Genomic DNA, 12,042 nt, shown 5'->3' on the forward strand with positions numbered 1-12,042 from the left:
GAACTTGTGAATATAATAAACCCTAATTCCACTAGAGAACCATAAAACCATAAAACAATCAACAAAATCCACAAAGTTTTCCACGAACACCAGCACTAGGGGCATATATATATATCGCGGACTATATAGAAAAGACCATTACCAAAATAATGAGACCATACCAAATGCCAAATTGCTCTGACCGCAAAATCAACCTAGATACCAAAATGAAATTACGTGCAGGTCGATCGATGGATCGCTGGATCGAAACTAAAAACAAATCAAAGCTGGTGGAGGAGGAAGAGGAGGAGGACCTGGCTTTTAAGAGGAGGAGGAGGAGGACCTGGCTTTTAAGAGGAGGAGGACCTGCCTTTTAGGAGTAGGATGTGGCGGTACTTTTGGGAGGCTGTGGGGGCGTCAATTTGAATTGAAAGCACGAGCTTCGTCTATATTTCACTGCGAGACATATGATTATTCATTTGATTTGTGGCTAGCTGCAATTTCCCTCACTTTTCTCAGTGCCCCCTCCCTCCCAAAAAAAAAACAAGAGTTTTCCGCTTTTTCCTTGCAGGAGATTTCACTTTTCTTTTGTTTTGTATTTCGGGAGGTGGTTTTTGTAATTTAATCTTGAAATTGTAGGCAATTTGCTTGAATGAGTTTTTCCGAAAAGAAGAAGAAGAAAAACAAAAAGATTTCAATGTCAAAAGTGTGGCACTCCCCTCGTTCGATGATGGGGTAGGGGTGCGGGGCTGACCCCCAATGAAAAATCACACTCTTTCGGTGGGAAAAACTTTTGTTATGTTAATGAGGCAATGAACAAACATTGCAACAATCGGGGACTGATGTTACTGCTGGAGCTGCCACGCTGTGAGGAGAGCTCTGAGGAGTGGATCCATAAACCAAATCTCATTAACGTTGCAACAAGGTCCGAGAGTCCGCGAGTCCGAAAGGCTGTAACTTGTCAGCCTTGCAGAAATTTCATAAATCTCGCCAGAGCCAGCGAGAGAGGAGAGCATCTTCCTTCTGCTCTGCTCTCCTCCTCCTCCTGTTCCTCCTCCCGGACCTTCGACCGTCGACTGGTTTGCCTTGGTTTGGCCATAAAACTCTAGCCGCAGATTCTTTATGCCCGTATCCCTCAGCAGCCCATCTCTTCGTCTAGAAGAAAAAAATAAGAGAAGTTTCTTTTTCTCCCTTTCTGAAGGAAAAACTGGAAATGTTTTTCATTTCTGCAAATGACGGAAAAGTTCTTTGTTGGTTCCATTCCTGCTGTTGGCGGACACGTGTTGGGCACATGTTGGGTCTCCATGAGGATGAGGAAAAACTGTCATTCCGTCGAGAGGGAGAGGGGGAGAAGAGAGGGATAGATGATTGCAATTAACAGAGAAATAGCAAGAGGCTGGACATCTGATGATAATTGAATCTATGTGTGTGCCGAGGGAGAGGAAACCCCAAAAGATACATCAAAATGAAGTGCAAATATTCTCAAGATGTCATCAGTTTTGATGGGTATTTCTTCGGGAACCAAAGACATTTCCTGCAACATCTTTTGCCACGAGCTCTTTGGAGATTTCATCGGTAATGTTCTGCAACATCTGCGGCGGGGATTCCTCGGAAACCCTTCCACCAAAGTGAGACATGAAAAAAAGGTCTTCAAGAGCTTGCATCTGCAGCTTAAAGAACATCCTTAAAACCAGTTTGGTTTTTGGCCAAAAAGACGAAACAAGTTTTGGCCTCAAAACAAAAATCAATTCGAGATTCAGTGGAGGAGGAGGAGGAGGTGGAGGAGAATCGGAGAGGAGACAGAGACTGAGAACAGACGCAAGGCACGAGTTTGTCGTCGTTCAAAAAAGAAGAGAACCAAAAAATTCAATAAGCAGAACCTCAGAGAGGCAGAGAGACAGAGACAGAGACAGAGACAGAGACAGAGACGAAAGAGTGGTCAAAGAAGGCGATAAACAGCAGCTGATAAAGAGCACAAAGGTAGACCACGAAAATTAGTGAACAGAACAGAATCCAGAACTCAAGAGAGAACAAAACTCCAAAGAGAAGAGCCAAAGAACCCCAAAGAAAAGAGAGGCAACAACTTGTGGCACAATCGACACAAGATTTTTAGTTTGGTAAATAAAAAAAAAAAGGAAATTAGTTGGGAAATTAATGAAAATGGAAGGCAAAGGGGACGGGGGTGTGTTCTACAGGCACAGAGGGTGAAGATTCCACGATAAAAGCGAGGACACAGGCGAGGACGCCGTGGCGTGTGTGCTGGATGAGTGGTAATAAAATAATCAATAAGAAATAGTTGTTGAAAGATACACCCCCTCCCACCCACACACACTGGCATACTCCCCCTGAATCAACCACCAATATATACATACATCTATCTATCGAACACCTCCTCTTCAGTTTTCAGGCAGGTTTTAGCCATCAAATTAAATTGCTTTCGGTTCGGTTATTGTTGTGCCAATACCAACAATGGATTCGGATTTTGGATAGACATCCCCAACCATCCAACCATCCAACCGATCCAACCCTCCCTGCGACAAGTCCCGCAACACGCAACAGAACCATCATCATTTCGGGGCAGCTGCCAGACCTTTCCATTGGGGGAATGGAACACAATTTACTCGTAGTTTTACTAGCATGCGTTGTAGAGTAGTAGAAGTACCCTTCCATAAACTGTCATTCCTTCTTTCAGGAAGAGTCCTCTCTCCCCCTCTCTCTCTCTCTCTCTTTCTCTGTGTGTGCAACAGGATGTTGCAAATTTCTGCTGCAAACGCAACGAAAAACCACAGATGTTTCCGTGTCAATTGGGGGAAGGAAGTTTTATTTTGTTTCTCTGGTTGTTGTAGTCGTAAAAATTATACACACAATTGTCGGCGGTTTCCTTCCCTTTTTTTTTATGCGGGGGGTTGCTGCTGCCTGCTGCCTGTGGCTATTGTTGGGTTAAGCTTTCGGTTAAGGGTTAAGCTGGGGGATTCCGCTTTCTGCTGAAAAATTGCTAAATTACCAAAGCGTTTATCGAATTACAGCAGGAATCAATTCCTGGCATAAGGCGGATAAAAATCAGTATAAATTTAATGAAGCTATTGTGTGTGTGATTTTTTTGTCAGTGGCTTTGATTGAAGAGAACAAATGGTAGACTTTTTAGGGAAGAAGAAGGAATCGTTGGAACTTTTAGGTAGAAGTATCCTCAAGGTTTTCGATGGAAGAACTTTCAGAGGATGTTGCCCGTGCTTGGCATATTCCTGGATACAAATTCCTGTTACATATTCCTCCATCATCCAATAACCCACATTTCCATATTCTCCCCTCCCAAATATTCAGCATTAATATTCCACATTCTACACTTTAATTAGACACTTCCTCGAATGGAGAAGGAGAATGGAGAGAATGGGGAGAATGGGGAATGGAGAATACCCCTGCCAAGAATATACTCGTCTGAAAAACCATAAATTGGCCTCTTGGCTATTTTTCTTTTATTTATTTCCTCTACTTTTTGTTGATCGTCAGCGAAAATGTTGCCTAAATTGCCGGCACGGCGGCACAGACACTCCACACACACACTCACACGAATATGTATCTTCTAGATACAAATTTATGTATATGTATCTTTATGTGTTGGTCTTTTTTCGCTTTTTGTCACTTTTATAATTAAAATTTTGCTCGCACATGATGGTTTATATATAGAGAAAAATGTAAAAAAAAAAAAGCCAGAGAGAACAGCACTCCACACGATTCGAGGCGAGACGACGACGAGACGAGAGGCAGTCATTAGCGAAAAAGCAAAGCAAAACTATATAACCGAAGAGAACTGAGAAACTGAGAAAACTGTGGGCTCTCGTATATTTTATTCTTAATTTATTATGTTGCTAAATGCCCCTTCGAAAAACCCCAAAGAATAAGTAATAAAAAATGGGAAAACGTGGTGGAAAGAAAAGAGGGAAAAAAAAGAGTTGGATGCCAGAAATGAAGACATACCACAAAGTATCTGCCGCTGTTGTTGCTGTTGCTGCTGCCTGGCTTTTGTTAAATCCAATTCGTGTTGAGTAATCGGCAGAAGGAGAAGAAGTGTATCCACACACACAGGCACACACGAGTTGAAGAAGAAGGAGAAGAAGATGCAGGCACAGGCACAGGCACAGGCACTCGTACTGTCACAGGGCGCAAAGCAGATGCCGCGATAAAAGAGGAAGTGCCACCAGAGGCCGTAAATCAGGGCAGGGAAGAAGCAGAGAAGATGCTGCTTTGATTTCAGTAATGTGTTTGCAGTAAAATATCATCCATATGTCGTCGTCGTCTCTCAGGATCGGCTCGCTCGTTCCTCTTGCACGCTCTTTTGCTTTTGCTTCAGCTCCTCTCTTGATTTTGGTGTTTTGTTTTTTTTTTTTTTTTGGTATATTTTTCGTACACTTTTGCGGCTGCTTCGGGGCAGACGACACAAAGCAGGCAAAGTAGGTAGTTTACCTGTAGTTTACCTTTTGGGTCCGAGTGTTTTGCGCACACACACGCGCGCAGCTACAGCTGCACAACTCACTCGCACACAGACGCACACAGAGAACAACCGAAGCCGAATGAACAAACACACAAACGAATTGAATACGAGGCGCGCGACGAAGAGTGGCGGAGGCAGAGGCAGCGCCAGAGCCAGAGGGAGAGAATGAAATGAAATGAACGAACGCTGTACAAAAATGCAGGCGGCGGATATTTCTTCTTTTCCCTTTCTTGTTGCTTTTGTTGTTGTTGTATATAAAATGTTTGTATATCTCTCTCTCTTGTGTGAGTGCGTATCTGTGCGAAGTTTAAACAGAGAATATTTTCCAGCCCTCAAGCTGCACTTTCAGGCATTCGACAAAAAAATTCAAGTATAGATCGTTTCTTTTTATTTTGAAGCAAAGCGATCGTTAAATGCCGGCAAGTAAATGCATACAAAACAAAAACAAAAAATTGTACCTAAAGATCTTGCACTTTGTCACATTTTGGCACTTTTTGTCTGATTGAAAATATCGGGGAATAGAATTGAAAAAAATTCATCAAAAGTATCTTCACGATAGACGCGATACGCGCGCGCGTTTTTCCATGGATATGGATATGGGAGATGGAAGGCAAGGTAGCGCGTTGTTCCGTTCATCCGTCGGATACGAGTGAGCGGCTCGCGTGTTTCAGACTCTCTCGGCCGTTCGGATCGACAATATATACGTTGGGCCGGCGACTTTTGTTTACAAACGTCACGCGAATCGCCTTCTCGGGGGGGTAGCAAATGTTGCTCAGTTCTGCTCGTATGTTGCTGGTGCTGCCATGCATCCCGTACTCATGTTGCTGGCTGGAACCGGTTGCACGTGCGCCACCTATGGCCGAGTGTATGCCGGTTTCTATACCCTTTTTCCAGAATTAAAGATGGAATTCTGTTATCCACCCCAAATTTTAGTCTCGAATAAAAAAATTTATTTAATTTTACAAATTTCGTTTTTCCACGGTATTTAAAAGTTGCCCAGTTCTGCTTAAATGTTGCAGTAATGCCCTACACATGTTGCAAGCACAGAGAGGGAGAGAGCACAGCCGAGAGAGAAACGAACAAAGCCGACACAGGCCGATAGATACATTCGCCGAAAGATAAATTCGCCGTGGCGTCGCTTCATGCTGCTGCAGCACTGTATCTATACACTTTTTGTGTCTCAACACTTCGCTGGAGTTGTAGTGTATCTCAACATTTCACCAGATTTTCGCTGTATCTCGCACATTTGATGGCAGGGTTTGCGTGACATTCGCCTGCGCTTCGATGTATCTCAACATTTTGCGGTAGGGCTGCTCGCGTGACATTCGACTGCTCTTTGGGGTATTTATGGGGCCCTAAAGGCTGGGGTACGTACTCCTCCTCCTCCTTCGCTGAGCAAACACACATCCAGGAAGTAGTTGCGATAATTTGCCAGGCAGCACAACATTGTATCTGTATCTGTAGCTGTAGCTGTAGCCGTGTATGTGGGTGCTGCCACCCCAACACCCCCAAACGTTGTTGGCATGGAAAGAATTTCGCAAATTAGCAAAACAGGAAAATGGAAAAGCAACAAAAGCAAAAAAAAAAAACTACTGCATATCGAATGCCGCGGTGCATTCCCAGGACCGGGCCCGAGCCCGGGACCGGGACGGCGTCAAAGGTCTTTGACTTTTGCAAAGGTGTGAAAGGCAATTAGAATGTTCGAGGCAGGAAAAAAAGAAATAAAACAAAGATTCTTTGTAACATGAAAATAAAAGAATGAAACTTGACAATTGAGGAATATACACGGCAATTAGGATGTGTCCATGAAGTCCGAAGACTGTGCTGGAGATGAAAGAGGGTTCAAAATGTATCTCCAGTTCAAACACCTTTCCACAATTGATTTGCTGACCATTGGAATCCCGTATCAAATTCGTGGATCCACATTTTGCATAATCGCCGGTGCCACACCTTGAACTCTTCCCTTGACTTGCCTCAAACTTATTAATGATCTTCGAGCTATCAACTCGTCTAATATCTTAACAAATTAATCAACTACACACATGCCAAAGCCCGTAAAACTTATGCAACAAACGGACAAATTTATAAATATACATACATATATCTATAGTTATATACAGACCACCCTCTGATTAATTTCCCTCAATTATATGCCACAAAAACAAAAAAAAAAACACACAGAGACCTCATGGAGAAGGGCCAACAAATTTCGTAGCAGCCGCGGGCGGTGACAGCACAAAAAATGCGAAAAATAAAACACTAACGACCAGAAAAATACAAGAAAAATACACGAAAAATGAAATATAATTTGATTTGACAAATGATGGATACTCGCGGGGCCTTCTCGAAAGAAGAATCTCCCTTGAAGACGACGAAACCCAAACCCAAGCCCGACGCCACGCCGAAACCGTAATCAAAATTTATGTAAATTTCATAACAAGACCAATTATTTATAATGCCCTGTAAAACATTGCACAAAACATTTCCTGACGATCGGTGGGACGGTCTCTGGCCTTATAAGATGCGTAAAATTCATTTCGAACACAAACCTTTTATAGCGCAAAAAACCCAATGAATGATCATCACAAGAAAAGGGAAATCTCAATAAAATGTTGATGCATTTTACGGCCATTTGTCAAAGGGACGTTAAGACGCAGAGCAAATTGCCCAAAGATCTCCGAAGATCGATCAATTACAGAGCTAGAGAGAGAGAGAGAGAGAGAGAGAGAGAGAGAGAGAGAGAGAGAGGGAGGCAGAGAAGAGAGCAGAAACGATTTAAGATCGCACGATATCGATGGCAGCCTTTCATTAGTGGAACTATCGAAGCTTATCGATGGAATACGATAGAATGATCGAGAAAAGAACAACCTAAAAAGATCCCAGATTCCAGAGATGGAAAAGGCGGGAATGAATGTTTCTAAATTTATATTCTAGCTGACAAAAATATGTTTAAAGATGAACCACACAGTTTTTGGAACTTGATGCTTGTCAGGGCTTAAGGAATCTTTAGATAGAAGCCTATTCTGGCATATCATTCTTCTATTTGCTGTTTACTGTACTGTATCGATGGGTATTCTTTTGAAGTACCCAATGATGTGGCTCATCAAAGAAAAACCAAATGCGGAAGAAAGGGCTTACGACATTTTCCCTTTCCCACTTTCGATAGTTTCTTCATTCCATCGGCTTTTTCTCTAACCAAAAAACATGCTGTCCAACATCGCGACGTCGGATGTAGAGCTGAAGGGTTTTGCATAATAATAATATAATATTGACATCATCAAAGCGCGGTTTATGGGCAGACCTCTCCGACAGACGCAGACCTCCGCCACAAGCCCCTCCAGCGGAAGCCCAAGCCCTGGACTGGACGGGACTGGACTGCACTGTACTGGACTGGACTGTACTGGCGTCTCCAGATGTTGCCTGATTTATGGCCGTGCTACTTACGTGGTGGTGGCATAAAACATATATGTATGTATGGCAAACTATGCCCCCGTGCCACACACTCTTTTAAGAGCGCTGCGGCGATCATCAGCTGCGGGTAAAAGTTGCATTTGGAACAATTTGCTTACCTGGAAATAGACGGAAAAAAAGAAAGACAGAAAAAATTAGTTGAAATGTTTTTGAAGTCAAGCGAATAACAAAATGATAGAGAAGGAAGCTCTATGCCAGAAGGGGGCATAAGCATTCCGTTCCGGATGTTGGAAGCACATCTTAAAGATAGATCTCTGAGGCGATAATCTATTTGGGTCATTCGAGCCATTCATTAGACCAACATTTGACATGGGGACATGGCCAAAATGCATCATCATTGAGTCGCAGATTTGAGAGATTAGATTCCAGATTTAATTAGTGGATTCGTATTAGAACGAGAGAGAGATACATCGAGAGAGAGGGAGAGAGAGAGGTGTTTGTGGAGAATGTATTCCCCCCGAATGTTTATCATAAAATTTGCATATTTTTGCCCGCTTCCTTCTCCCTCTCTCTCTGGATCTTTCGCCTCTTCTCTTTCTTTCTGCAGCAGCATCTTTCTCCATGATCGTTTGAACTAGTTTTCTCTTGATTTTTGGTCTAGCCAAAATGTCGCCTCTTGCGCACAATTTATGCATTGTTTTTGCTGCTGTTCTCCCGTTGGCCCGGCCAACAAGCCACTGAGCCGTGACGACCACAAAAACCGAAGACGAAGACGAAGCCAAACGCAAACGCAAACTCATTTTCCATTTTCCAAAGGCAGCAGAAACAGAAGTAGAGAACCAGAAGCTTTCACAAATCGCAAAACAGACGACGACGACGACGGTTCCGACGACGACGATGAAAACAGTTAAAAAGTTGCGAGAGTTCATTGTTGCATGCACCGGGGACCCGGTGGCACTAGTGGCAGCCACCGTTTACCTGCTGCTCTTCTAACCCTGCATCCACAGAGGCCCCTCCTGACGCCAGCCATCGACCCCTCTGGCAGCCTCCTGCTCCTGACATTCGCCGTCTGTTCTACTGAACTACAGCGTGAACTTTGCGTTCGTTATGAGCCGTCGAAGTCGAGAGGCAGGGGCTGAGCGCTGCAGCGCATGGGAGACGCTAGAGATGAGTGCGTGACACGCACGAACAGAGCATGAGAGGAGGAGAAGACAGGGTGTACGTCTCTAAAGATATGATAATTTATAGGATCTTTATCTATAGGATCCCAGCTAGAATAGTAAAAAACAGACCGAGTGGCGCTGCTGCATGACGCGGTATGGTTCACCATATTTCTAACGGTTTATTCTTCTGTTCAAGAAAATAATCTAGTTGCTGTAAATCATGGTTTCATGGCTCTTTATAGATACTTCTTCTTCGGCATCTGATTCTAGAATTTCTTGGGTCTCTTGGGCCATCCCCAATGCCGCCCGTGACCGATTCTTTGGCTTCCTTTTTAAATACACAACAAAGTCTCTGCTCTCTTCTCTTCTGCTCGGTCGTAGTCGTCGTCCGCGTCGTCGTTCGTCTTGTGGCCAGAGAGCGACGAGATACAGTTAGAATAATGGTGATTGATAAATATTGTCTATGCACGATTTTCAGCATTTAATTGAAGTTTGAAGCGCAAGGTCTCTCTCATCTACGGTGCAACCGTGCAACCGTTCCGTTTCGTTCCGTTCCGCTTGCAACCACCAGCACTACCACCACCATTGAACCATTGAGATGGAACTCTAATTGATGGCAGCATTTACAGTTTTGTGGCTGCTCTTTTGTCTCCTGCAAAACAGTTGCTTTCTCCGCCCACTCACTAGACACACACACATCCAAGAGATACATTCAAGACGAGAGTATCTGTACTCCAAAGAGCAGTATGGATGTATGTATGTATCTCCGCCTGTGGCACAGGAAACTTCCATTGAAAACTGCCACCCAGTTTGATGTCTAATTGTCAAGATTTTTATGCCCGATTTTTATGAACCCCACGAAACGCTTAAGCCGACGCTGGATCTCCGCTGAATGTTGAATGTTTTCTTCTTCTTTGTATTATTTTTGTTGTTTTTTGCTGTTTTCTGCTGTGCTTTTTCGTTACGTCCCATGATTGCAATCACTTTCCAAAGGCGGCTGCTGCCAGGCAGCGAACGAGGATTGTTTCTGAGCCACTTTTACAATTCTTGCAGATGCTTGCTTTCTTCTTTCTATAACTTAAATTTCCACTCATGATAAACGGAAAAGTGAATTGGCTGAGAGGCCTGCACGCCTGCCAGCCTGCCCGCCTCCCAGCCTGCCATTTGGAAAATGAAAACATAAGCAAGACAACAAGGATATAACAATGCTCGTATCTAGCCCATGTTGAGGGGTTGGATACTCTCCAAAGACGAGTTGTAATGGAACAAATCGGCACAGAAATTAATCGATGTATCGGAGAAGGAAACAGAAACAATCGGCGCGGAAAATATCGAGACATCGAAGAGGGAAATCGACGATAATTGCGATTAATGATCTATAAATAATCTTCAAGTAATTGATAAATAATTTGTAAACACTCGATTAATAATCGTCGCACTATCGACTGATCGATTAACACTTATTCTGAGAAACAAGTTCTGTCCCGCTTCGTCCGGATTCTGCCCATGGAAAAGTCCCTAAAAGGAAATCGTTCGATCGATATAAATCGAAAATCCACCCACTTATAACGCTATCGATTCCAGCTTGTTCCATCGAGTCCATCCATCCTCTCAGTCCCCACCAAAACCCTCTCGAAGTACCAAAACTCTACCAAAAATGATAGAGTAAAGATCTTAGAGCAAAGTCGATAGACAGACAGACAGGCAGAGACTTTCATGTTCTTTCGGTAAGATGTGCGCCAAATGATAACAGAAAATGCGTTTTCCCATTTTCCATTTCGAGGCATAATTTTTGTGGCCTGGCCAAACCATTTTCCGCATTTTCGCGAGCAATTTTCCATCGTTCTCTCGTTCGTTTTGCTCTGCGTGTTCACAACTTCACAGCAGAGGGAAAGAATATAGAAAGGGGGGAATGGGAATCATCGGCCATGCGGACGGACGGACTTCTGTAAACACCAAAGAGGCGGAGTGGCACATGCAACGAGTGGCGAGGCCGCCAGAAGTCTGCTTCTGCCGCTGCTTCTGCTGTGGCTGTGGCAATAAAAGTAATAATCGAACTGCAGCCGCAGTTGCGTTGGCTGGAAAGTTATTGCCCATTGGCTGATCGATTGGGCCCACAGAAAGGTGAGCACGGAGGAGCGAGCAGGACAGTGCGGTGCTGCGAAGAGTGCGGTTGCCGGAGGGGCCCCGGGGCCATGGCGATTGTAATTTGATAATTGGCAACGCTTTCTGCGTTCCGAGTGTGTTGCATAATGTGGAGCAGAGTGTGTGTGCGTGTGTGTGTGTGTGTGTGTGTGTGTTGCTTCCATAAAAATAAAGTAGAAATAGAAGTACTCGTTGAAGACCAGTGGGAAAGGTGGGCAGCAAGTATTTAGTGATCCAAAACGAATGATTAGAGAGAATGCAACCATGAATCTAGAACATGGTCACACTGAAGCATAGAGAATGTTTCCGTGCAGGACTGTACTTTTATGGAGAGCTTCTTCGCTAAGAGTACAGTCCTGAGAGAACGATGGGCAGCTATGGTCACATTGACATGTGATATCAAGGTGGAACACGGTCACACTGGCTCTGAGAGATCTACCTGTGGAGCGCGGTGCACTTTAGGAGTTATTTAGCTCTTTCAAGCAATGAAACTTCCCAGAAAACAAAGTGGAAGAGAGGCATACCCTGACCCTAGACTTTAAAATTTTCAGACACACAAAAAAACACGAATCAATCCTTAAAATGGGAATACCTGACCCAATTCCTGTGGCTCAGAAAAATCCTAAAGATTTCCCAACCGAAGGCAACATTTGCCACTTCATTGGCTGTGGGCCATAATCAAAAAAAACCACCATTGATCCCCATTCACCTTCCTCTTCGATATGCAAGCCCCAGACGACTCCGCCCCAGCGATTCCACTCGATTCCATTCGATTACCCAATCTTAATCACATACAAATTGGTCGACTCCCGGGCCGGGCCCCCTATTCATAGCCATATAATCCCACAGTCTAAT

General features: G+C 43.9%; 1 protein-coding gene across 6 annotated transcripts in view; it reads right to left on the reverse strand.

The window, feature by feature from the left end:
• Window positions 1-12,042, reverse strand: part of LOC108151110 (nuclear anchorage protein 1) — a 139,634-nt gene that overhangs the window by 64,471 nt on the left and 63,121 nt on the right. Inside the window, exon 1 of one of the 6 annotated variants that reach the window (XM_033386981.1) lies at window positions 4,452-4,775. The exons of the other annotated variants lie outside the window; for them this stretch is intronic. The gene's annotated coding sequence lies outside the window, so the exon portion shown is untranslated. Of the gene's footprint in view, window positions 1-4,451; window positions 4,776-12,042 lie in introns of those variants that run through there. 6 annotated transcript variants of the gene reach the window in all.

This window comes from Drosophila miranda, chromosome XR (assembly GCF_003369915.1).
Source record: "Drosophila miranda strain MSH22 chromosome XR, D.miranda_PacBio2.1, whole genome shotgun sequence".
In the NCBI taxonomy this organism is placed as follows: Eukaryota; Metazoa; Arthropoda; class Insecta; order Diptera; family Drosophilidae; genus Drosophila; species Drosophila miranda.